We start from the raw sequence: 27665 nt of genomic DNA on the forward strand, positions 1-27665 counted from the left end.
ATCATGTAAACTATTTATTGCACCGACACAAAATTGTATAAAGGCTAAAATTTTAATTAATTACAAGTAATTTGTATTCACACGAATTTCTATGCCCATCCTTAGAAACGAGTCGGTTTTTTTTATTGTTACGTAATTAAAATCGTACCACGTCTTTGTAACGTCTCCAGAAATTCAAGAAAGAAGATGATTCAGACACTGTATAAAGTTAAGTACCGAATAAAGTTAGAGCAATTGAATATTAAGAGTCAGAAAAGGTTGTTAAGATCTAACAAAATTACACACTCCGTCCGTGCTATTGTTAGGCGCCTTAAAGAGGTGTGCCCATTGCAATTCTGTCGACGTGTGCTTAGTTTTCCCGTTAGACGAAAAGTTATTATCTAGACCAACACCTCGTTTCTCCATGCGTGTGTTGAATATTTCCCTCCATCATCACTCTATTATGGATAGAGTGTGTTGGTTCCATCTCGTAAACTCCATACACTCGTCGTAAATCGTGTCCAGAACCTACAAAATCCTTCTTAAAGCTCGCTGCTGTTTTCGGATCCACTCATATTTTACCTCGTCTGTCAATTCTGCCGTAATTTTTCAACGTTACGTCTATGGAACCTGTTTAAAGAGACATAAAATATGCAAATTATTTATAAGATATACTGGGACGAGACGTTACTGACGTGGTAATTAACGTCGTTCGTGTGTTGGAGATGTCTGTGTTGGCAAGTTTATGTAATTATTTCTCTAACGAGAACCGCACAAACGTGGTTTATTTGGTGGTCTGCGGTAAGAACCATCGACTGTAGTTATTTATTATGTACTGTACGAAGAAACAAATATTTTATGCCGATGTTCGCGAATAAATTCGAATTCTTCTGCATGTTTTAAGCTTTATATTAATTAATATAGACTATTTATTAAATAATTTTATAAGTAACAAATGGAAGCTTATAAGGGTAAAAGATTCGATTTCATAAATGTCAGACGTAATTTATTAACAATGTATTAGTGTTTTCGCTCTTATCGACCCCACCAGTAATACATCAATAGAAAGTAACCGAGACCTAAATCTTTAAAAAGTTGCCAACATCTGGAAAACTCGACGAATCAAGGACGGTTTCTCATTTGACTCCACACCATGTTCGCCACCCAGCTGTCACCCCATACTCGTTGCTTATTACATAAAAATCGGCACTCGTTGACTCGAAAATAGGTCAGGAAGCATATGTCTTCGTGTATCACACTCCTCTTTCCTTGATAGAACCTAACAGACAATAACCACCCTCTTTTGTGAACCCTTAGATGAGAACATCAACGTGATTTATCCCGTAATCTCCATAACTTAACTGGCATTCCTCACCTAGTTACGGCTGTTACGGTTAAAACTCGGCACTAATTATAGTCCAGGAAACTTTAATAAAGCTCTAAATGACGATTACAATTATATTTTGTTACAAAAATGTCGTCGTATCAATCAACACACCTCATAAAAACTTGATGCCAGAGTGATTAATCGCATGCTAAGTGCTGAGGTTATTTAATAACTCTTTAATTAATAAATGCATGGAATCGAAAAGATGTTACTTTACTCGTACGTAATTTATTTAATGTATATTATTTTTTTATAAAATAATTAAATATTATATAAAAATGGATGCTTTTTCTTTCGATAAGTATCAGGTAATGCGACCGTCTTAATATGTTTTACATGATAGCTTAGAGCAATATGTGAGAGAAGAACAAAATGGATCGTGAAAGCCCCTCACGTTTTAGCTTCCGCTTTAAACAAATAAGGATATATACCGTGTCATTCTGCATATTAAACAGTATTTCTTTGAGTTCAATAGCATTAATTAGAAAAAATAATAATAATAATAAACGAATACAACCTCTCTCGCAATATGAAGCTACCTGTAAAGAAGCGCATTGCAACACCATATACCTCTTACTTCATGCAATAATTTTGATTGCATTAGAAGTATTAAGAGTTCAACATACTTTATAGTGAATTATTATAGTCATCATGATAAAAAAAAGCATGAACATACCTCAATTTTTGAACGTGTTATCTTATACTCGCCAATTCATCCATTCTTATCGGCTCAGATAATCCATTTAAAAATTATTTTTGCAAATTAATTTTAATGTTTAATTAAAGTTTACAGTTTACAGAAAATAAGTGGATAGTTACGATCATCCATTTACAGAATTTTCTCATTCTAAATATTATTGTAATCAAGGTTGCAATTTATAACTATGTTCTAAGTATGGAATTTATGATTTCAAAATATAATTTTTTTACTGTTTCTTGTCCTTGGCTTATGATATATAAGAAAATTAGTGAGTTGTGGTTAAGAATAGGAAATAATAATGATAAAAGGGTCAAGATATGGGTAATAAAAGGGGAGTTTGAAACGTTCCTCGAAACAAAAGCCTGTTATTAATGTTTAGTAATAAAACTTGGAAGATAATAGTGATTTTAAGCATTTAAAAATTTATTTTTTAGAGAAATAGATGGATTATTATTTTTATAAGTTTAAATCTAACCAATAATTTATAGTAGATAATTATAGGGTGGTTGATACAAAGAGGTATAAAAGTTTCAACGTTATAAATTTCATTTAAAAATTGGATAAATTAGCAATTCAAAAGTCTATTTTTCAATTATATCATTAAAAATAAGAAAATATCCCTTCTAAATAGAACACATTTTACAATTTTATATAATAAAAAAAACTGAAATTTTTTTAAAGATGAGCTGATAAGTGAGACAGACAATCATTAACATGAAGTACTATTTAATGGTTCATAAAATAAGATAATTTAATAAACTCGACAGGTAGATAAAATGGTTTAAATTTATAATTAACTCTCATCAAACTATAAATCAACTTGATAAATTATTAAAATCAAAGTTAATTAATATTTAAAAATTCTCGATTCTTATCTTATGAATACCAAAATACACTACTTTATTAAGACAATACAGACAACTTAATTATCATCAATGTCCTTATTAAAAATAATCCTTAATCCTTAATCCTAGATTTACTCGAAACCTACTTCCCAAAGACTGTGTTTCCATTATTCTTAATGGACGTTTTACACCATCTCGATGGGTGGCCTGAAGTACTAGTCATTATTTAGCGGGTCGACCACCAAACATCTCATTAAATGTGCGTGAGCAATGTGCTACCCACTCGTGCTCGATGGCTCCTAGACTAGTGCCGTGCAAATTGTATGTATTTGTTATAGAAATTCTATGACCTAAGCATTCTCTTATTGTTTTAAATAATTACATATCCCAAGGACATATTCCCCTTCTTCGAGAGCGGATTCTTCCATATACAATACGTGCAACATTAAAACACTAATTTTAATTAGATTTTTGACCAGAGATGAGTAAACTTAATGAACACTTTTACATCCTTTTTTTTTACAAGAGGAATGATTTAACTAATTCAAGACCCTTTTAAACAAACTTAATCCATTCTAACCTTCGAAGAGAATTTTAAACACCCTTTTTTTCTATCCAGAAAAGACATATGATAAAGGGTGCGCATTGTACTCTATACTTAAATCTTTCTACGTATTAGAGGTTCTTTACGTGTTAGAAATCTCAAATTTCAGTGGCTATTCAAATATCCAGTTTTACTTAAATAGATTCTTTCACTGTTTCGAAGGGGGGATGCACGAAAGTTGGGGTTAACAACAAAGAAAGGCTTGGCGCTATCGGTGCACAATGTGATGCTACACTTATCCAAAACACGTCACGTCAACTATTACTAAGTTCACTGAATATAGTATTAACTTTATTGCTGCTCGACTCGAGTAGATATTAGAAAGAAAAACCTGTTATCCCCCCTTTGCAACACTTCGTTCTATCACAGGATTAATCCGGTTAATGAAAAGTACCGAAATTTTATATACCTTTTTTTTTCGTTATAAAATCTTTTATACTTCGAACTTACCTTCAAAATTAATTAATTTTTAAGTTTAATTTATTTTTTAATAGTTAATCTACAAAGTAGACTACACCAATTTAAATTTTAATGTGTTTCTAATAGGAGTCTATCAGAGTGCAATACACTTCGTCTTGAGATATTCGTGGGAATTTTCTCTTTGTATTATCAATATTTTAGGAAATTGTTTCTGTAATTTTATGAGAAACAATAAAATGAATTTTATACACAAAATCCGGATTTTCTTTACCTATTTTTCTTTATTTTTTACAAGAAAAAACACCCACTTTTATAGGTTAAAAGTTACTTTTAACGAAATTATTTTGTTAAAAAATCGAATTTATTTCATAAAATATAACTTTTAGACTTAATTTAAGGTTAAAAATATTTATTTTCATAATAAATAAATTAATTTTTTTAAGATTTAGATGAATAAGTCATCGCATGTTGTATGTTAATGTAAGCCAGCCATGTTGCTGCATTACATTAACAAACACAGAGACAATTACCTTTTTCTAATTAAATTTGCAAATTAACAGTTTATAAAGCTGCATACCATCTATGTCTATAGAACATTAACAAATTTAACGTACTAAGTATGTATTACAACATGCAAACATAAGTAAAAACATAGCAATATGAATAATTCATATCAATGTTTGCTGCATTGGCATGCAGCAAACTTCTTTTTCCTCTCCATACAAAATACTCCTCTTACAATTTCAATCACGAAGCATCTTCTAGTATTGTTTTTAAAACATCGAGTAGGTGAGCCGGCAAAGCAGAAACTTGGTCACAAAGTTCGACATATCTAGGACCATAACAGGGTATATCAACCGTGAAAATACCTTCTAAACGCACTAAAACTCTTTTTGTCAGTGTGGGAAATGATCTTCAAACATCTCAGGCATTCTACTGTTTGTTTCGAGTCTCTTGACACTTGTAAATATCCAAAATTTCATATAAAACGTCACTAACTTAGCATATTCGTCTGCGTAACTTTATCGTGTAACGTCTCGCAATTACGAATTCTCTTCAAAAAAATTAATCTGTGGCTGTTTAATTCTACTTTTAAAAAGAGTGTGGGGAATAAATTATAACTTTAGACAAGGAAAAACTGAAATAAATAGAACTTGACCTAATTCACAAAGTCTAGAATTGTTTAAACCGTTAAGCAGAGTGATTACTATAATTAAAAACATTAGATTTAATTCAAAAGTAACACGTAAGAATCTGTTATGTAATATAGAAACCTTAAATAGTGTTTAAATTTTATATTAAGTAGCTATTTTAAATGTTTATAAGGTCAAAATGTGTTGATATAGGTTTAAAAAATCATAACTAGGATTTTTTGTCATGAGCATTAATAACCAGAAGATCCTAGAGTCATTTTTGTAGTGGGTATTCATAAACGAGATCCTAAAGAGCCATTTTTGTAGTGGATATTCATAAACAAGATCCTAAAGAGCCATTTTTGTAGTGGATATTCATAAACGAGATCCTTAAGAGCCATTTTTGTAGTGGATATTCATAAACGAGATCCTAAAGAGCCATTTTTGTAGTGGATATTCATAAACGAGATCCTAAAGAGCCATTTTTGTAGTGGATATTCATAAACAAGATCCTAAAGAGCCATTTTTGTAGTGGATATTCATAAACGAGATCCTTAAGAGCCATTTTTGTAGTGGATATTCATAAACGAGATCCTAAAGAGCCATTTTTGTAGTGGATATTCATAAACGAGATCCTAAAGAGCCATTTTTGTAGTGGATATTCATAAACGAGATCCTAAAGAGCCATTTTTGTAGTGGATATTCATAAACAAGATCCTAAAGAGCCATTTTTGTAGTGGATATTCATAAACAAGATCCTAAAGAGCCATTTTTGTAGTGGATATTCATAAACAAGATCCTAAAGAGCCATTTTTGTAGTGGATATTCATAAACGAGATCCTAAAGAGCCATTTTTGTAGTGGATATTCATAAACAAGATCCTAAAGAGCCATTTTTGTAGTGGATATTCATAAACGAGATCCTAAAGAGCCATTTTTGTAGTGGATATTCATAAACAAGATCCTAAAGAGCCATTTTTGTAGTGGATATTCATAAACGAGATCCTTAAGAGCCATTTTTGTAGTGGATATTCATAAACGAGATCCTAAAGAGCCATTTTTGTAGTGGATATTCATAAACGAGATCCTAAAGAGCCATTTTTGTAGTGGATATTCATAAACGAGATCCTAAAGAGCCATTTTTGTAGTGGATATTCATAAACGAGATCCTAAAGAGCCATTTTTGTAGTGGATATTCATAAACGAGATCCTAAAGAGCCATTTTTGTAGTGGATATTCATAAACGAGATCCTTAAGAGCCATTTTTGTAGTGGATATTCATAAACAAGATCCTTAAGAGCCATTTTTGTAGTGGATATTCATAAACGAGATCCTTAAGAGCCATTTTTGTAGTGGATATTCATAAACGAGATCCTAAAGAGCCATTTTTGTAGTGGATATTCATAAACGAGATCCTAAAAAGCCATTTTTGTCCTAGGCATTCATATCCAGATGTTCTTAAGAAGCCGTTATCATCATCTGCATTTACATCTACAGGATCCTAAGGAGACGTGAACATTCTCTAGATACGAATACATACCAAAAAATTGACTCATAATATATTTAAATACTAAAAGATATATTTAAAAAAAAGAAGAAATAACATAACTTTTGGCTACATTAGCTAAGAAGAAGACATAAAAAGCAAAATTATTCGCAAAAAATCATAAAAAAATTTAAATAACTTATTAAAAATATGTCAAAAACTCCATTAAATTAAAACCTCAAATATTCAGTTTTAGGTTAATTTACTTTAATTATAAAATAATAAATCTCATAAATTAAACGCGAACAGGTTTAAGAACGTGATTAATCTATTGTTCATTTTTTTCACCTTTCGTTTTTTTTTTTTTTTTTATTAATGAAGTTTAACCTGCAAGACAACATTATTTATTTGACAGAGTTATGTTTAAATAAATTCATTCTTAATGCCTAGAAAATTCGAATTCTTCCTTTATTAAATTAATTTAAAAAACTTCATTATTCGACTTAATAATTAATTATATTTGTAACGTTTTATCCTTATTAAATATCGATGTTTTAATGTTGAAATCATCGTAAAAACCGGTCCAACACGAACAAATTTTCCCTTTTTTTTTTATTTTTAAGTTTACAACTTTCCTGTCTTAATATATTGATATATAACTTGTATATAGTTAATAGCATCCGCTAGAAGTTTCTACTATGAATTTAAAGTTATTTCTCGTGAGAAAATAGCATTTTATCTTATTTATAAGGAAAATTTTCATATAAAATTTATTATCTTGTTTAAAATATTACTCAAAAGTCGAAATGTTGCTTACCTAAATGGCTCCTGCAATATACTTTCTTGCGATGTGAAAGTGATAGTCGGAATGGGGACAAAGAAAGGAAGTCAATGTTTGTGTGTCTCATGTGAATGTTTTCGTGCAAAGTGTGAGAATGTGATGCTGTAGGGAAGGTTACTTAACGTAGTTACAGGTAGGCCATGTGAGAAAGTTAATCTCAAGGTTAGTACGACTTCCTGCGACTTTGAATTCTCATCTGAATCGAGTGAGGGTGCATTGGTTCTCACCTGTCGAGTGACTTTTTTCACCTTCCTTATTATTACGGTATGAATCTGGAATTAAAGAATTCTAATGCTAAACATCGCTGACAGGTTCAAAATTGAGGTGTAAACGTGTAGAAAGTCGTAATTTAAGTTTAAATGGTGGACAATCGAACTGTCAAGTTGAATTGTGCCATTTGCATAAAGTCAACCCTATGGGTCAAATGATTCTAACTCGTTAATAATAATAAACTGTTCTGGCGGGTTAACCTGTTACACTAGTAAACCACACTAGTAATTATCCACCATTTGCTTCCTTCGAGTCGTTCGACAAGGTCGCGCCTACATATGGGAACAAGATGCAATGCCCTTTCGCAGGGGTGCACCTCCACTTCCGGTCATCACTCAGGGATTCTCTAGCGAGTTTGGTGGATTTATTTCACATCACGTCCATCAGATATAAATATGATACATTTGTTGACATAGAACGAACATTTCTCAACCTTTCTTGAAAGCCAACCTCATCTGCAAACAACTTTCAATGGATTTCAAGAATGATGGTCAAGGATCAAAAGAAGAGATTGTGTGATATAATAAGAACTAAATTAATGGTTTTCGTAGTGTTATTTTTTTCATCTTCCGTGGAAAATAATTGAATATGCTGGTACTTATTAACTGTAAACATCGTGTGAAGGACCTTTGAGGTGTTTGGAGCGTTGGAAGATGTGCAACCAACTGTGTGTCGCAAATCCGTACACTCCCTACTATGCTCTCTCTATACGTTATATTAATTAGGATCTTGACAATTAAAATAGTAGAAAAATATATGATTTATTGCGTTATATACCAATGGATACGATGGGGTGGAGCCGTTACGTAAATCGCCATGTTTTGTAGTTGTCGACCTTAAATGAAGATTAAAAACAAAACTATTGCACGTGCCGTTCATAGTAATGCATAAAAATTGTTATAAAATAGTTATAATAGAAGTCCTTGCATTGTTCTGTCCGAAATCAATAAAGGATCCGTGTTATTCGTCAATGGTTTTGAAATTTTCAAGGTATCTGCTCCACAGCATCCGGTAGGATGTCAAGGACTCTTCTTTTGCGTGAGCGTTAAATACTTTTAATTAAAAAATCAAAGTATCGCCGCCATTTAAATGTTAATAAAGAATAAAAATTTTCAAAAGGACCTTTAAAAACAATTTTGTTTCTCATTCGTAGAATTTAGCTCTATTTATTTTCTTTGGTCATTCTCAGTATGTCAATAAATAAAACTTTAATTGGAGTAAGGCCTCAAATATACAATAAAGAAGCTTTGATAATAATAAAATTAATTAAATTTTCAAACAAAATTTTTTGTAAATTATTGATTATTATTGTTTATATGTTTCCTATGTGGGTCAGTATTACATATACGACACTGGGAAATTTATGATGTTGTATATCAACAGTAATTCTTGGATTATTAATTTAATTATACTTCTGCTTTAAACTCTTAATTAATATGTAGGTAGAGAATAAAAAAAGTTTGCTCTTATTTGCAGCATACAGTTGGTTTCACATCTTTGAATGTTCAAAGCACCTTAAAGGTTCTTCACATAACATTTTCATTAAGAATTTTCAACTAGATCTTTTATTTCCAGCATCTTGGCCATTCTTCATTCTAAAAGATGAGTCCTTGACATCCTACCGGATGCTCTGGAGCAGATGCTGTGAAAATTTCAAAACCATTGACAATAACACAGATAATTACGATTTCAAGCATCTTGACCATTCTTGAGCAACTAGAATGACTTACAAACTTAATTAGAGTGGTTTTTATACCACTATTTTCTAGATTTTCCGAGTAAAATATGCTTAAAATTCTTGATGAAAGTGTCGCTTGAAGGACATATGGGCATTCGAAGATAAGCAAATAATCGTACGTTGGAAATGACAATAACCTTTATTATTCTCTTCATAGTTATTAATTAAGAGGTTAAAGGAGAATTATAATCAAATTAATAAGCCAAAAACATTACTGATTCACATTTACGACATCATAAATTGCTCTTTAAGATGCAGGAGGTCCAAGATCTTCAAGCATTCATATTACTTAAAAATTACTCTACATTTTACAATATGATTTAATGTTTAAAAATCATTTTTTAAATTAATGATATTTAATTATAATCAAAGTTTACTATAAAAAAAAACATATAAATTACCGTCAAAATCTACAATATAGAACCACTTATACATTGAAGAAGATTAAATAAAAAGGAAAATAACGAAGTTTAACGTTTAACTTACTTCATAAATTGAAAATTTACAGCTACTCAGACAAGTAAACTTGGCACGAATAGCTCATAATCGCATTCAACACATTATCAAAAGCTCTTCAAGCGCATAATCTTCATGGCTCGAGTATCATTACCTATCTTATTAATAAGTTAAAGTGCACGAGTGTGAGCTGTTGAACACGATAAGCATCCAGGGCAATTGAACTCTACAGCAGACAAGTTTATGTTGTAAACGAGTTTCGACTGGTAAATTTATTTGATTAAAAAGCATCGCTTAAGCATTATACAGTAAATTACTTTAATATTATTTTACATTATTTATTACGTTTAACGGGTAAAAATTTAACACGTTCTTAATTTATGAGGACGTGAACCTTTAATTTATTATTTAAATATAATTATAAATAAAAAATAATAATAATAATTAATAATAGTAATTAAAGATTTATATCACTTATAAATCATTCTTTATTGCATAGTTAAAAATAAAATGTTGTGTGGAATTTGTAAAGGTAAATTCGAATTTCTATAATTGAAGTTGTTTATATAAAGAAGGATTTTATCTCTCTCTCTCTCTCTCTTTATACAGAAATAAATAAAAGAAGATGATGGATCAACTTGTAATTTATCAATGGGGCAATTATCTCTCGATCTATATAATTTATATTAATTTAGGCCACATGTCTGTAATTCATTCCAATGAATTTATTCTTAAATTACTCGTAATTTGTTATACTTAATTTTTTTTTTTATTAAGAAATAATCTTATCAAGTTTATATTTAATCTTAATTTTCCTTCATTTATTTATTATTATTATTTCCCTTATATTACATTAAATCTAGAAACTTTCTAAATTATATTTTATATTTGATATACACTAAATTAATTATTACTTAATTTAAGAAATATTCATTAAGTTTAAATAGTTAAAAAGTATAAAGTTCGGCTTTCCTGTACGATTCGCTAACCTTGGAGGAAGCGACCATTCAGGAAACGAAACTAGAAAATTATATATTCATCGGGAGTAGCATTTATTTTTCATTCGGTAAAATTTGTTATGACTCAGTTACAATGTTATATAAATTTACTCTTAAATAAATTTTAAGATAAGAAATATGATTTCATTCTCCTGTCATTTCTTAAACGAATCGAATACTAAGAGGATAGGTATTAAGAATGTTAAAATATATAAGAAATTTATAAAAATTTCCGATAAAAAATGACTAAATATAGATTTTATGATTAATTATCGTGTCGACATTGATGTATGGAAGAATTATCACTCCGTGATTATGATAAATTCCCATTAAAAAGTTGTGTTGAGGGTCAGGGATAGTGCTCCAGTTCTACTTAACATTAACCATTTCAGCGTAAATTATATAAATTTCTTATAATATAAATTAATAAAAAACTAAACTGAGATTTATCTTCGAGTACATCGAATGCTTTTTTACCTGTTTCTTAGCCTACATCGATTCCGAGTTTGAGTTCTCACCCTTTAAGATGTGACTTTGTCTCATCAAAGTAACCGCCCAACGGAACTAGGATGAGGTAATTTATCAGTAAAAAAACAAAATTTAGGTTCCCAAATGTCATCTTAAAACGTTCTCACAGCACAAATTCACCTTTAGTAATTACTGATAGTCGAGCGAGTTACGTGGAATCCTACTTACAAATTTAATATATAACCTTGAACGTTTGCCAATAGGAAAAATTTTAGCACGAAATCAATTAGTAAAATTTGATTTAAATCTCTATTTTGATAGGAGATATAATTCTTTAAATGATATATATATATTTAAATGCTTGATTTTATATAATATTCTATATAAACTTGAAAGAAAATATTTTAAAAAATTCTATATATACTAGTCTATACCAGTTTCTTCTTTCTTCTTTGATAAAAGTGCCCACGTCTTGCCTAATTTATACACATAAAAAAGGGGGGTATTTTCTGATCCGAAATTACGTAGGAAAAATTGATAAAAATTCCTATCTATTGAGAAAATCTGGTAAATATAATATTAATGACTTATTTTTTCTGTTAGGAGTGTAAAAATCTGGACGAGTATATTCAGATTTTCTCAGAAGATAAAGAATGGAAAATGCTCTTAACATATATTTATGGTTAATAATTATTTTCCCCCTTCGAAAACTTTAATTTTTCTCGATTTCTTTATCTTTCTTGGCGTATAAAAATGACAATGAAACCTGTTAGAAGAGGAAGTCAGCTAAAATTTAACAATTGTTGCATACGATTATCGAAAAAAAAGAGTGTAAAAATGTCTTAGTGTACCTCTGTTCATTCGATAAATAATTGATAACCTTGACTAGTTCTTGTTTGTGTATCGTGAAATTGGTTAAAGATACACAAGAAGCACGCAATTTAGAGTTAAACACGTGCTTAGGGCTTCATGATTTTTTTGTTTTTTCCATAGATATAACGTAAATAATCCGTTGAGTGATATCATTTTAATGATTAGTTGATATCTTTTGATCAAACATTCCACTTCATTTTATTTTTTTTCGTATTTTTACTTTGTTTTCGGTTTGATTATTTGCAAATTAAATTCTGTTGCAATTATGCTAATCATACTTAATTAAATCAGTAAAATAATAATTTAAAAATCATACGATTAATAATTATGTTTAATTATTAAAATGCAGAAACGAAGATATAAATCATAATGATACATTCCTGTTAGCTTTCGGCCATATAATTACACATTAAAGACATAAGGAAATGAACAAGGACTACTAATTCATGGGCCAATTTTTCTTAGAAGGTAGATAATTGCTTGAATTTTTTTTTCGTCTCAAAGTCTAATTTAACTATTTGTTTTTAGGTTTGTTAGCTCTTTCTTAATTCTGTATACACTTTAATTGTTCACTAACACACCTCGTAGAGAAGAGTACGTCATAAATCAAGTGAATTAATCAAACTCTATTAATCAATCATGTGTATATCTTTGAAAATATATAAACGGATAATAAATTTCCTTGCTGAAAAGTTAAAGGAAAAAAACTACAAGGTGGGACGTAGTAGAAAATCACCCTGGGGGATACGCGAAACAGGTTGAAGTGAATCATGGAAGATATCGTTTTTTCTATTATAAATTTAAGGCTTTTGGGTATAAAATAACTTAAATTTTTACCAGTGTCGGCGTGCGTAGACCGTGAAAGAGGAGGGGTGTGTTGAACAGTGCGTGGAAAAACTCCCACCATTCAATCAAATCAAGGATGGACATGGTCTGTCTGTATCCAATTATGGAAGCACGGGAAAGAGGACGACACCCCTACTATTGTCTATATTAATACTACTATTGATAAAACTCGACATGGGAGAGGGCCAGGCGGTGTACAGGTTCCGCTACCAGAGGTTACGCTGTGTTGCACTTGATACATATTCAGAATCGCGTGTCGAGATGGACTCATTGATGCTTTAAAATAGAAAAGCGAAGAGGAAATAACGGAAAATCTAATAAAATTTGGAAGCATTTTTCTCTATAAGGGCCTCGAGACATTTATAGCAAGGTGTATGACTCGAAGGGTTATCTAGGAAACTAAAAGAAAAATATCACACAATTGAAAAAAATATGATTAAAGTACTTTTTTAAAAAAATCATAATTGCAATCGGTGGATGCTTATTTTTTTAACTGCACGTCACGACTTGGACTTTCATAGAATTTGCGATTTATTAATAGAGTATTGTAGAAAATATGTCAGCTATTTATCATTTAGTTTAATCCAATCAATGGATCGTATCCATCAAACAATTCTTGACCCTTTTTATCAATATCACGAATCTGTCAAATGTTAGATGAAAGGAGCGGTGCTCTTGGAGAACAAACTCGTGTCACCACACTTCAAATAATACTGTTCCTTATTATCTAACACGATAGATGTGCACTACTTCATCCCTTCAATGAAGAACGGATGACAAATTGAGAATAATTCAAGAGGCCTAGTGAATTTTATAAAAGTATTTTAATACCCTACCACCAGGATAGTGCAGAATAGGAATTAATTTAAAAATATATAATTGAAACTGAATTTTTATTAATTATTTTGTATTTAGAGGATTTATTTTACCCATTGAAATGATAATTTTCTATATAAGAAGCATTGAAACGTGAGCAGATATAATAAAAAAAGTAGACAAATCCCAAAGTCACGTCTGTAATTCTAGGTAATGTCTGAGATTTAGAACTTCCTTCAAGGGCAGTAAGGTGAGTTTCCTTAGCGGTTCCCACCTGTTTCTCTCTTCATATCACCCAGTTATAATGATAAAAAGATTGAGGTTAAAGCAGAAAAGTCGCACCAACCGCACCCAACATGGTTACTATATCTGAACCATAAAACAAAGAAAAATCTTTCACGATAATGTCATCGTTTTGTCAACTCGAATTTTGACACGACATTCAAAAATTTACAATATATTAACTCAATTATTACATAATAACATAAATTAATGCCAAGACGATATATCCAGATACAATATCAATAGACGTGACCACTTATTATAAGTAATTAAACCCCGAAAAGTTTCCTAATTTACTTCTATCCTTTCTAGTCTTTAACACGGAGCATTTCCTGATTAATTTTTTAAATATTTTTATATTAAAATTAACGAAAAAACTGATAGAAAAAATAACAAAGTTCTTCTTCGAGTTAAAATTCTACTTTTTTTTAACTGAAGAGAAAGATACTTTACCAAGCAGTTTAGATAAGATGAGTGGCATGAGATACGCACATCCAGCATGAAAAATAAGGAAAATAAAACTAGTTTATTACGTGAACAGCAACTGAACAGTTAGCTAATTTATGCAACAACTTCGAACAGCATAAAGTATGCATTTTTATAAGAGAAAACATCATTCCTCTCTCTCTCTCTCTCTCCAAAATCCGAGTGGATAAATAACGAACCTTAATTAATTAAAAATAAATCGAAGATGAGAAATTTATAAAGGAAATTCGTTCGTTTAATATACATAAAAATAATAATAATAAAAAAAGATAAGTAGAAGTCATTATTTTTAATTAGCATAAGATCTGTTATTATTTTCCTGTAAGCACCTGCTCTTTTTAACATTGGTTTAAAGTATTTACAATTTTTCTCGCATGCCATCTGCCTTCTCGATTGAACATTCTTCTTATTATTTATGATCTATATCAAAGGAAATTATGCATTTCCTATCGAAATTCCTCCTTTTAGAGTTAAAGATGAAGAGGAGAAAGCATCGATTCCCTAGGAAAGATACTCGCTTTTTATAGTTAAAATGATTAAAAAATAAGAGAAAATAAATATGTCTTGTAATTAAAAGATGATGATTTTAAATTTCAAAATTATTTCCATAAAAATCTTCGTACCTGTTGCCTTCATTACCGTGCAGAATTTTTTAATAATTATTCTAACATTGCTCATCACCTCGTTATTAAACGTGTGTTTTATATTAAGAAATTGTAATTTTTTAAATCAAATAAATGATTTTTTTAAAATTTAACTAATTTAAAAAACATTCAAAAATAAAATTTTAATTATATTTTAACAATTTTTATAATCATTTCTTTTTATTTTCCTATCTAAATATATTAATTTTAAAATTAAAAAAAAATAATAATAATAAAATAAGCATAAAGAATTTGCATTTTATTGCATCTTTATACTATTTTTAAGAAATTAAATTTACTATTATACTTATTAATATTAATTCCTACCAGATTTTAATTATAATTATTCATTTATGCATAAACCAAGCATCTTGACAATGAAGATGATGTTTTTTAATTTTTGCATAATTTGAGTTTATGAAGTTGCAGAATTAAATTGAATTTTGCAAACTCACATCACTCGTTATTTATATAAATATACATTATTTTAAAAATTGGAAATGTCACGAAGACACAAAGTAATGATTAAATATGGAAACTGGAAGATAATATCCTTGATCGTTTGATTTATCTTTGGCTTATATCCAAGCACGTATCTTAATGCCAAATCAGATGGATTGCTTACAGATTGCATAAGAGGTGGATGAGAATACAAAAAAAAAAACAAAATTCTATGAATAGTAGTTTAATCGCATCATTATAAAACAAAAATGGCAACTCCTCCTCTCATAATACGTATCACTTAATCCTCCATTTCTTCCGTCTAAAACGTATGAAATCTCTTTCAAACAATGGTTTTACGACAGTTTATGATTCAAAATTCGTAAATAAACCATTATTTTTACACAAAAATGTCATTTTTTTTTGCACTTATTAACATGTTATCGTTCACATAAATGTTTAGTGTTGAATTTTTGTGATTTTTAATGCTTAGCCATGTCGAAAAAAAAGAAAGAAAACGAAGAGTCACGGAGTGTATAAAGAACTCATTCTATATATAAAGTTGTCTGAAAAGTATCGAATTAAAAACTAGTTAATGGAATTACCAGACAATTCTTTGCCAAAAAAAGTGTAAGTAGCCTAAGGCCTACCGGTTGTGTAGACAGGATTAGCGATTTTGTTTGAAGCTCGTCTTGTTTTTTTTTTTACGTTCATTAGCTTAAAGACGATGACCTTATGCGGTATTGCTTAGTCTAGATTGAAAACCTTTCGTTTAACAAGTAAAGAAAACATAAATTTTACTTGTATAATGCCTATAAACCCCCCTGTACAGACCTGTATAAACCCCCCTGTATTTTTATATTGTGACGTGTCGACACATCACAATATAAAAATGAAGTAGAGTAATAAGGTAATTTACCAGAAAATTGTGATTAAGCTGTAAAATTTTCGGATATTTTCCCATTTATCTGAGTGAACTTCTTTGTATTTCTTCCACGTTAATTTAACATTACAGAGAAGCTCGAACTCATTGAATAAAGCTCTATTGTTATGGTGTGTTTTAAGGCATTTTTCATACAGTAATATATAATCTACTCTGTTGTATTGTAATTACTCTTCAGTAAAAATAAAGTTGTCGAACAAACCGGTAGATTTGAGGTTGAGGTTACTGCCCATTTGAGCGGTAACAATGCCATTTCACCTATCGAAAACCGAAAAATTTTAAATTTCGCCACTCTCTTGATGCCCATAATGCCTTTTTTAATACGTAGACGTAATTTATATGCTGTATACGAGCGAGAAAAGTGGATAGGAGTCAACTTTTCTACCTCGTTAGTGATCTACACCAGTTGACAAAATAAAAAAGAATACACTGAAAATTTACATGTAGATGGATACTTAACTACATTCGTGTTTGGAGTTACGATGTAAAACCGTAAATAAAAAGAATGACATTTTGTTTACAGTCACACTTGCCCAACCACTATTGTTCCCACGGTTTTCGTTCCATATTCGTCTCCCTTAAGGCAATAATCTAACTTATCCATTCATCTTTAATCATCGATGCTTCCAGATTGACAAGCATGTGACGCTCAGGGTTACGCCTGAACTTAATATCATATAAAAACCTTATTAATCTATGCCAAACCTTTCCCACGCTTAAAAATACTGTCAAGCTTTTAATCGAATTGAAGGTTGCACCATTTTAAAATTAAGGGTGTGACCATTTCCTTAATAGAAAAAATAATATATGTTTTTCGAAAACTGAGCATTAATAAATTACGTTTAGAAGATTATTTACTTATTTCTAAGCTTCTAAAAACACTGTTGTGTTATATTAATTATAAGAAATAATAATAATGATTTGAGTTGTTTATCCATCTTCTACAGAAACGGATCAGTTTATTCTCACAAAACTCCACCCAACGATAATAAATAATTGTTTAAAAACTACTATTATTTAAAAATTACGTAAAAATACACGTGACAACAAATCGAACGATATTGATTATTATATAATCAATCAATTTCAAAAACAACGATTACGTAATAATGAATTTATTGTTCTCACGCGCAACAATCAATTGTTGCGTCATTTAAATTTCAAATATTCAAAATTTTAAATAATCAATTTCATTCTGTTTTCGAAATTGATTATTTAAAAGTAATCGATATAAAAAATTATTGCCACGTGACTTTTTTTTGAATAAATTATAATTTAAATAAATAATAGCAGTACGGATGATAAATTTATTTTATATTCGCTATTTTTTTTTTATATTTAGACATTAAAAATCCATTTAGAATAAGGAATTTCAACATTTAAAACACCATAAAGGGCATCTTCGGGGAATATTTTTATACTAGAACTTGAAAAATGACACGCTCGAGGCAACAGAACTTTAGATTAAGGTACTTGAATAACTCTAGAAATGTGGAAATCCGATATATGAGGCACCAGAAATAAACTGGAAGGACCAAAACTAGGCTATTGAGGGATTAGTAAAAGAGCTACTTCATCAAAAATGACGAAAACAAAGCAAATTACCGACAACAAACTAGTTTCTTCCATTTGTTTAGTAATTCGACGGGACTTTTTAACTTAAAATTTCGAAAAATTAAGCAGAAATAACCGTAATTTATTCTAATTAAATAATTTGTAATGGATAAACTGTAGCAATTATTACGAATAGAAGGATGCAAGGGTAGTGTATATAAGGTCAATTTTCTCTAAAAAATTTTAGTTTTTTTTTTTTTTTGGTTTCTAAACTTAAACAATAGTCATCTAGATGCGTAAGTCTAGCAATGCAGGAGTAAAACACCGTAAAAATGGTCATAATACGCTTTAAAAACGACTCCTGTCCACCCTGTAATTAAGAGACAATTGGAGTGCCCTCGGGTCTCGATCTACCGGGGATATTCTTTATTTATTTGTTTAGGTGGTTTTTTTTTGAAAGGGCCTCTTCTCCACGCATGATTTTCTCGAAGAGCGTTAACGGCCAGACGTTGCACCCAAATGTTTTATGGTTCCATAAACCTCGAAGGCACATACGGGGGAGTAAAAAGGTATATCGTCAGCTAAAAAACAAACAGAAAGAAGAACTGAATCGATGTAAGAGGACGAACTATTGGTTAAAAGATCATAAACACCCACTTGTGGTTAGGTTGTTGGTACGGACCACGTCATTAGGATGGTTGTTTGTAAAACGGACCAAAACCACCATTTAGGATAAATTATCTGATAAAAATGTTAGAATTCCTAACCTGGTTTATCCGTATCTTCTGACTCACTTTCGTAGAATCGTACCAAAATGCAACTTGTAATTGTATTGTGCTAATAAAAATTTGCTTCAGAATGGCTGTTCCTATCGATTTTATTGTTATCTGCTGAATAATATATAATAGAATTTTCCAAGAAATATCAAAAAATAAAAATTAATTTTTAAATATTTAAATAAAAACACCTTTTTTTTAGCTAACTTAACCTACTTTCTTAACATAGACAAGACAATAAAGTAGACGTGTGTTATATAACATATTTAAGCTTATATTAATACCCAATTATGATCTGGAGCTTAATAAATATACGATATTTAAATATTATAGTATAGTAGCTTAAAATACTTTAATTCTGAAGCGAAATTTTAATAGAATTTTAATAAAGAAGCAAGCAATGAAAACGTGGAAAAAAGTCGAAAATTAAAGAAGATTTAAACTGAAATAAACTGTTTGGATCATAAAAAAATGAGAATTTTGGCAAGGTAAGAAGGTCTAAAACCTTTAATACCTATAACTGTATCAATTATAGAGGCGTTTAATATAAGAATTTAGACCACTTTCGCTATTTAAACATAAGAGAAAGTTTATTACTGAGATAGCATTCCTGCTATCAAGTTTTTTACGTGTGTGTGTGTGTTAAAGAAAATAAAAGGAAGGGTCAAAGAGAACGCAATCGCTGGTTTCTAAGAAAACAACTTGTAGCAGCACGCGGTAGCTTTGAAATAATAACTATTCTGTACAATCTAGAAATAAACTTGGAGTAGGAATTCCTTCAGCACATTCTATTGCTTTTAAAGCAAAGTATTTCACATTCCATAAATAACTATATGTCTGGTTTTGATCATAAACAGAGGAGCAATTACTCTGATTATAGTCGAACCTATCCCTTAGAGGTTCTACTTAAGTAAATTAAATATATATATATATATATATTGAGTGTTGATAACCTTTCCTTCCTTCAAAAAACACAGTTGTTAATAAAAATGATAGCCTGTATTATTAACAAAGGTGATAAGATTGGTTCTAGAGGTTTGCACTCATTAATAATTTTTCTCAGAAAAACCCCCGTAGAGAACTTAAATGAATCGAACAATACAATTTTTATTATTCATTTTTCTAATTATTTACTATCTTTATCTAGATTTTTATCTATAAATTAATAATTTATAAACTCGGTTTCTTTAATTTGTATAATAATAATTTATTTATTTATTTATTTTCCCCTCGTTAAACACACGAAAGTATGGAGGACGATACGGTCTTAAGGGATGCTAATTATAGTTTTATCTTAATTTAGTTAAGGAAAAAATATATATAGATAAATTGTAAGATACTTACAGGATAGAAGGAATGTAGATCTTGGCACCTTATGACAAAAAACTGGTTGGGTAAGTGAACAGGTTGGTGGTTTTTAACTACGCTCAAGATGGGAAACAGCCTTAATTGAAACGTACGTCTGTATGTCTGCAACTGGATGTTTTTTTCCAGGGCATTGCTTAGATATATAGGCTAAAGCCAGAAAAAATATCATCAAGTAAACATAACTGTAACCTATCCGACACCCCGAAAACTAAGCTATATAATAAATTAAAATGAAACCTTTAAACTACATTAAATAGTTTATGAAATATTAAGTTATTAGCATAAAATCGTGAGGTATTATTATTATTATTATTTTCTTTTATGTTACATTTTTTCCTATATGTTAATATAGGCTAATAGGTATGTAGATGATTCTACGTTATGTAACTACGAGGTCAATAGATTGAGGATCTTTTACTAGAGAATGTAAGACCTGAATGTGGTTAGAAAAGAAATATTGTCGTCAAAAGAGGTCCTTGTATCAAAAATTGCTGGAGGACATCCTCCATATATTCGATTCATTCTGGTCAAAGATGAAGGATGTTGATGATGTACTGACAATTGCTGGCCCACTTTATAAACGTTGTTATTTTATAAGGAAATAAAAATTAACATAAGAAAACTGTAAGGTAGGAAAATTTTTAAGAGAGTTTAGAGATTTGTACTAAATTCCTTTTCTAATTTCGTGTAGAAGATGATGCGGAAGAGACTGGTTACGTTGTTACACGCTCTAAGCATATAGGAGGGATGCTTCTCTGATTGACTGATTATATAGACTTATCTAACGCTCGACAGTGGCCTGTGGCACTTGAAACGTACACTTAAACCTAACTAAAATAATAATAATCACCTGGCAAGTTCGTAACTATTCAGACTTTTTCGTATTTCCTGATCGTTTGTAGGGGTGTAGTTAATTCTACTTGACAATAGGTTGACGTCGAGCGAGTTCTATAGCATCAATGTCTTAATTTTATCAGATTTGATGGCATTCTAAGCTTATACTATAATCGTTAATCTGGAGTAGAGCATACAGTATAATTTGTAACCATTATTTATAAATCATTTGAGCATTATATCCGGTTTTTCTATAAAAACCGGTAACCTCTCGGATCATTTTTCTTTGAAAATATATTTGTGAAAAAAGATGATATAATGATGCTTGAAGGGTGAAAATTAAGAAATAAACAATTCTATCATAAATCATTGTTTAATTTTAGCAATATTTGGTGGGCTTTTTACTTCATGGTTTCGTGCTGAAAACATATTAGACATATTCGTGCCTTGGGCACGAGTAGGCTAATATCTTTCTGATGTAAATTTGACCCGGTGCAAGATGAAAATTGTCGACTATTTACTCACAATTTATCCAGTTAATGAAGATGTAAACACGAAGATGAATCATTTAGAGTTCCTATGCTTAATAATAAAGTGATGCAACACCTTACTTACCACGTCGACGGTTCATCCCATCCATACTAAAACTATTGATTCTATGCTACGAAAAGCTATTTATAACCTCAATTTTCGACGAAATTAGTAGGAATTATGCCAAATTTTACATTTTTAGCTCATTAACTATGCGTAAACGGCCTCGATTCATGAAAATTTCATGTAAAGAGTTGCTTACAAGCGAATTAATTCACAATTTACTTAGTTTTAGTACAAAAAGCGTACTAATTTTTTATATAAACATCGTCATTAACCCGTAAAGACATTAATAATTATGAAAAATAATAAATTTTCGGTAAATTTAAACAATTTTACACTTTTAAAATATATCAAAGATCCATCAATTCTGCTTAAAAGAATGTAATTTATGACTTTCTAGAAATAAAAGTCGTAACATTCGTAACAAGCAAATCGAACGTGTAACGTGAAAATTCCATGAAAATCATCCGAGTTTATGAAAGGAAGTGATACAACAAACCAGGTATTTTTCAACTATTTATCTATAAACATATTTCTACAGAGTAGCAACTGGTAAGTTCCGTTTATGATAATCATTTAAAAATAGAAAAAAAGGGACAAAAGGGGGGCGAGAAAACGTATAGAAACGTCTAGACCAAGTGGTTAGAATGCCATCTGCTTCAAGCAATCTCTTTACTTGTAACAACGACCATAAAAAGAGAAATTCTTTTGTCTATGGCGTATGGACGAAAACATTTTCGACTCCATAAACTGTTGAAGTAGGGAAAATTACCATGTTATATTATTTTAGAGAACAATCAGAGGCGGATATGGACGTTAGATTTCGTTCTTTACCAACAGATGTTACGTATATACAATTAACAACCCATCGTTTCTCTATTCCATCCCCCATTCTGACTCATGGAGAACCTACAGAAATACTAAAATTTACAACAAAATTAAGATTTATACTTAGAGTATACCCATAAATTATGGCAATGAGCAATTAATAAAGCCATGAAAGTGTACGATAAAAGAAAACAAAAAAGGTAAACGAGTCAGCATGACGAGTCACAATTTTGTTTGCTCAGCCTTGACATTTTTCTGCTTTACAGGACTACAAATAAATATAACAGAATAAAAATACAATAGATAATAAATTATAAAATATATACAATAATAATTAGCTTTAAAAATAAGGATATTTGTTAAAATAAATAATTAAAATGCAAATTTTTGTAGTGTTAGTTAAAGCACTTTTCGAAAAGTGAAAAAAAAAATCATCCTTTATGAGTTGAGAAATTCTTTCTTTACCTATAAAGGGGTGATTTTTAAGTACTTTTATTACTGTTTACCTTTAAACTATATGAGTTATGTGTTATTTTTACATAGAAATCGTAAAAAAATAATATTGTTTAGCTTTAATTGCCTATTCAAACAATCTAACCCCTAGCTTAGAGTTGAAGACAAACATAACTCGAGTCGACTTTTTAGAACTTATTAATGGATCTAAATAGTAAATATTGGCTTTAAAAGGTAATTTAGATCGTTAGAAATGATCTTTATACGTAAAACTGATCAAAAATAGAAAATTTAATAGGGATTTTTTTGTATTTTTATGCGGTAGTCGATCGTAGATGACTTTCTTTTTTCACGAATTCAAGGATTTTCTTTAATTATAAAATGTAATTAATTATGGAAATTGGGTTTTTAATTAACGTTTAGGTGCTTTCCGACGATAATTTTGTCAATGCGATGACAGAAACGAAGAAAAATAAATGATTTTCTTACGTATCATTCCGCTTAATTTCGTAAAAACTTCATTGATTTTACTTACCCAAGATGACTTTTAATTCATAAAAATCCAATTACACACACGAAATTTGTCATTTCTGAATAAATTCGCGTACACCTAAAGATGTTTTTAACGATAAAAAACTCAATTAAGGCACGAAAAATAAATTATTTCCATTTAAAATTATATTATATATATATAATTAACAGTTTAAGCAGCGAAAAGTAACGAAAGTTAATAAAAAAAATACATACTCGAAAGAGCTTCCATGTCATCAATAGAATATTACAACTTCATCAGTTAGTGTGTCTTTATAAAAAAATAAATAAAAGTAAAAAATAAAAAAAAAATAGCCGTTCGTAAATGACGTTGGATCGACACTAGCCTGAAGGCAGGAACATCAACAATGTCACCATCCACACTTCTGCATCCCATGGAAGGGGGGGAACAGATAGAATAACCAGATAAATAAAGACAGGAAACGATACTAATTCGAAAACTTGTCTCTAGTTTAAGATGAAGTCGTAGAACGATCGACTGTCCAATCAGAATGTTTGAACTTTGACCTCTAGAATGAAATCACGGCGATATTCTCCCTTCTGTTTTGTCACCGCTTGTCAACTTTATCCCTTTTAATAATTTACTGCTACATCGAGTAATAACGAATCGATTTTTTAATAGAAAAATTTTAATACTTTCGTGCTTATTTTTTTTTCTTTTACATTAAAGTATATATTTTATATATATTAAAATTAGAATCGTAGAGTTGTAATTCCTTCATCAAGATGAAAGATAAAACTGCTTATCATTCAAATATTCCTTCCTCTTACGTCTTTCAATTCGATTTTGAAAGTGTCTTATTGTGTTTTTCGCCTGGAAAACTTTCAGAAAACTCGTGTCAGCTGCGAAGCAGCTTCAGAAAAAACTAAAATTGCTCCGAGCTAATTCTGATGAGATGTGGGTGCGCCCATCGCACGAGGAAGTGAAAATTTTCACCACCCTCACACGTGGTTTTCATACCGATATTTCGGCATTTGATAGAATTCGACTGCGAGTACCAACACCCAACTAAAACTTCGTCTACCTGTCATTATCACAAAGGATCTGGTCGACAACACCTTGCTCTATCCACTCAGGTGAGTCTTTACTTAGTTACAAACCACCATTTACGTTACTTTCTACACCCTTAAATGGAAGAAAATTCGATATTTTTCGAGATTAAATCGATAGAAAATCATTTAAAATGTAATAATTTCTTTTTTTTTTTTAAACGTATAATTCAAGATAAACCAGAAAATCCGAGGTAAAAACCTCCGGCAAAGTAACTAAATTAAAAGTGTAAGTGGTAAAACACCTTTAATCAAGTGTGTTAAATTTGCTTGTTTAGTGTTTAAAAATTCCCTCGGAAGAGGTAAAAACCCGATTTTTTATATGAATATTTTTAATAAATTAATAATAAATAATCGTGTAAATACAATTAACTTGCCATAAAAAAACATACAATTAATTTTTTGTAATTGTTTAATGAATATTTTAATTAATTTATTGAATAAATGATCAAAAATGTGGCACTAAAATTCATTTAAATAACGATTAAATGGTTAAAAATACGCAAAAATTTTATGAGATTTTTAAAGTATTATTTGAGTTTGAATGGGAAATTTTATTTTAAATATAGTTAAAGGTTATTAATTAAATAAACACTCCATTCGATTAAAATTCTGTGCAGAAAATATATTTAAAAAAAATTAAAATTTAGTTTAAAAAAAAAGCTGGAAAATCCTTTAAAATATTATCATCTCACCTGATTATCTCTCTCTTTTTTTTAATGTGTAGAGGATAATTACGTGTTTATATGACAAATCTGAAGCATACAATACAAATAAAACAAGTGACATTTGCACAGGATATTGCCGGACAGTTTGACATTTACAAAATCTTTTGCAACATCCAGACATACGAACGAACAAAACAAAAATGTAAACAGGAATGTCCACTTTTTTCCATTCTTCTTTCGCATTTTTCCAATAAAAGTAATTATTTTAAATAAATCCAATTAATTAACATTGATTATTTATTAATTTATTTTGATTATTTTGTATATATATTTAGATTTTTAACTCTAAAAATGTCTACCGGTTGCATACTTTTTGCTATTGTATATCATTGTTAAGAGCTGGAACATCCTGGAATTTATTGCATTTATAGGAAATTTAATTATATTTTCGAATTTTTACACGATATTTAACTTATATTCACCACTAATTTTACATTTGTCCTTATGTTTAAATAAAAGAAGTTCATATATTAGGAATAGTAATTAAAAAAATAATATATTTTTTTTCAAAATTAAATGCAGGTGATATTTATATTGTTTTTTTTTTTTTAAGTTACAAAAGTCCCTATCGGTTGATGGTTATCTAAAAACGAAGAGGTTCTTCTTAAGGGGGTGAATTATAAACTAACGGGAGTTGAACAGGTGAAGTTAAGAAGGACGTTCTCCAGATGTCAGCAGGTACGACAGGTGAGTTTAGATCTCACCTGTCTACTCTTAATCACGTTGTTGTACAGGTATAGATAGGGATTTAGAGAGGGGAGGGTAAATCATCGTGATTTCAAGACACGTTTCAGCAGTATTTACTCGAATCACTTTCGCAAGTTAAGCAGGGAAGCTTACTTTCTGGTTGGGTTTTTTTTATAAAGAATCCTAACTTTTATTAATTACAATTAAGAAATAAAGATATAATTAGTAATTGTTAAAGGTTTTATAAAGTTTTAAAGTATATTTTTATGGATTTTTCTCATCAAACACGCTATAAAGACGTAGCGAATGTTTTAATGATTTAGTAAAATTATTAAATTAAATTTTGAAATTTTACTAATTTTATAAAAATCTCAACGAAAAATTACCCTTTAAAGTAGGCATATGATATATTATAAACCTAATTTAACTGTGCCATAAAAGTTTCGTAATGTTTTCGAACATAAGCTGCAGATGTTTAAAAATTGAAAAAAGTTTATTCGTATTTAATATACTTTATGAATAACAAACAGAGAAAAATCATAAAATGCAGGATGTGCGAAGTTTTAAAATTAACATAAGTCATTAAACAGTAGCGTATTATTTAGGCTATAATATCAATCATTTATACAGTTCAAATTTATGAAATTTAATGACTTTTAGCAGTCGTAAAAACCGTTCGTTGGGTGCAATGAGCTGTTGTATACTGTCTGAGTTAACAAATAAACTCCGAAAATTTCGTCATTTAATGACTAAAATGTGTTCACTTAATGAGCAATTTTGCAAAAAGTTCAACTTATTAAAATATAATAATCTTTTTAATTGCTTTTAAAAGCTTTAAAACTTTCCATTCGTTCACTTTCTATTTGACCTTCTTTGCTTTCTACGTCTTTAATATTATAAATATAACTTTCCTCAGCTTCTACATACCGTTTTATCTATTAAATATATAATTTTTACAGCTTACTATCACCTATAACTTGTTATCATTAAATTGAATCCTTTCTTAAACCACCTCTCCTACCTGTAGGTAAGGCTACATAATCTATCTACAACCTCTTACAGTCCTATTTAACATCCTATTAATCCCTACTAAACCCATCTCTTTTAATTATTTCTCGTAGCTTTCACACCGTACGACTTGTCATGGCCCTCTGCATCCTCTCTTACCCCTCTAAAATCTCCTATTTAGCCCATCTCTTAGCTCACATAACTATGACTCTTCCTACCCTTTCTATGGCCTTATATATTTGATTTAATGTGTAAAAATCTTTAAATATAATTAATGAAATTATTTTGACACAACGGAAATGAAGTAATTAATATTGTTCTTACAAAATTCCAAGATTAAAAAAGTAATGTAATAATAAATTATTTACTTACGTTAATAAATTAAAATCAATATAATCACGAGTAAAATTGAACTTACTTGTTCTCAGACTTCGCCTATAGAACATTATATTATAGATGAGGGTGTATATGCATTTTATCACTATATAAATTTCATTTCATTTGTAGTCGATCACGTGGTACATATATTGCAGACCTCATCTCCGCTTGTTCTCTTCACAACCCAGGCGGTCTTTCAT

General features: G+C 29.7%; 1 protein-coding gene and 1 long non-coding RNA gene across 3 annotated transcripts in view; one reads left to right on the forward strand and one right to left on the reverse strand.

Annotated features, from left to right (window-relative positions):
• On the reverse strand, positions 1-27629 carry LOC136980007 (uncharacterized). 2 transcript variants are annotated; one of them, XR_010881479.1, is made up of 3 exons: positions 27506-27629; positions 20330-20500; positions 1-609 (listed from the first exon to the last, which is right to left on the reverse strand). It is a non-coding gene; the product is annotated as an uncharacterized lncRNA (long non-coding RNA). The 2 variants fall into 2 exon arrangements; XR_010881478.1 differs by lacking the exon at positions 1-609 and adding an exon at positions 9943-10084.
• The window catches only part of LOC136980006 (paired box protein Pax-6-like), a 62371-nt gene continuing 59375 nt past the window's right edge, over positions 24670-27665 (forward strand). The window contains exon 1 of the mRNA XM_067276030.1: positions 24670-24691. The gene's annotated coding sequence lies outside the window, so the exon portion shown is untranslated. The remainder of the gene's footprint in view (positions 24692-27665) is intronic.

Source organism: Centruroides vittatus, unplaced genomic scaffold (assembly GCF_030686945.1).
Source record: "Centruroides vittatus isolate TY-2023 unplaced genomic scaffold, ASM3068694v2 contig_658, whole genome shotgun sequence".
In the NCBI taxonomy this organism is placed as follows: Eukaryota; Metazoa; Arthropoda; class Arachnida; order Scorpiones; family Buthidae; genus Centruroides; species Centruroides vittatus.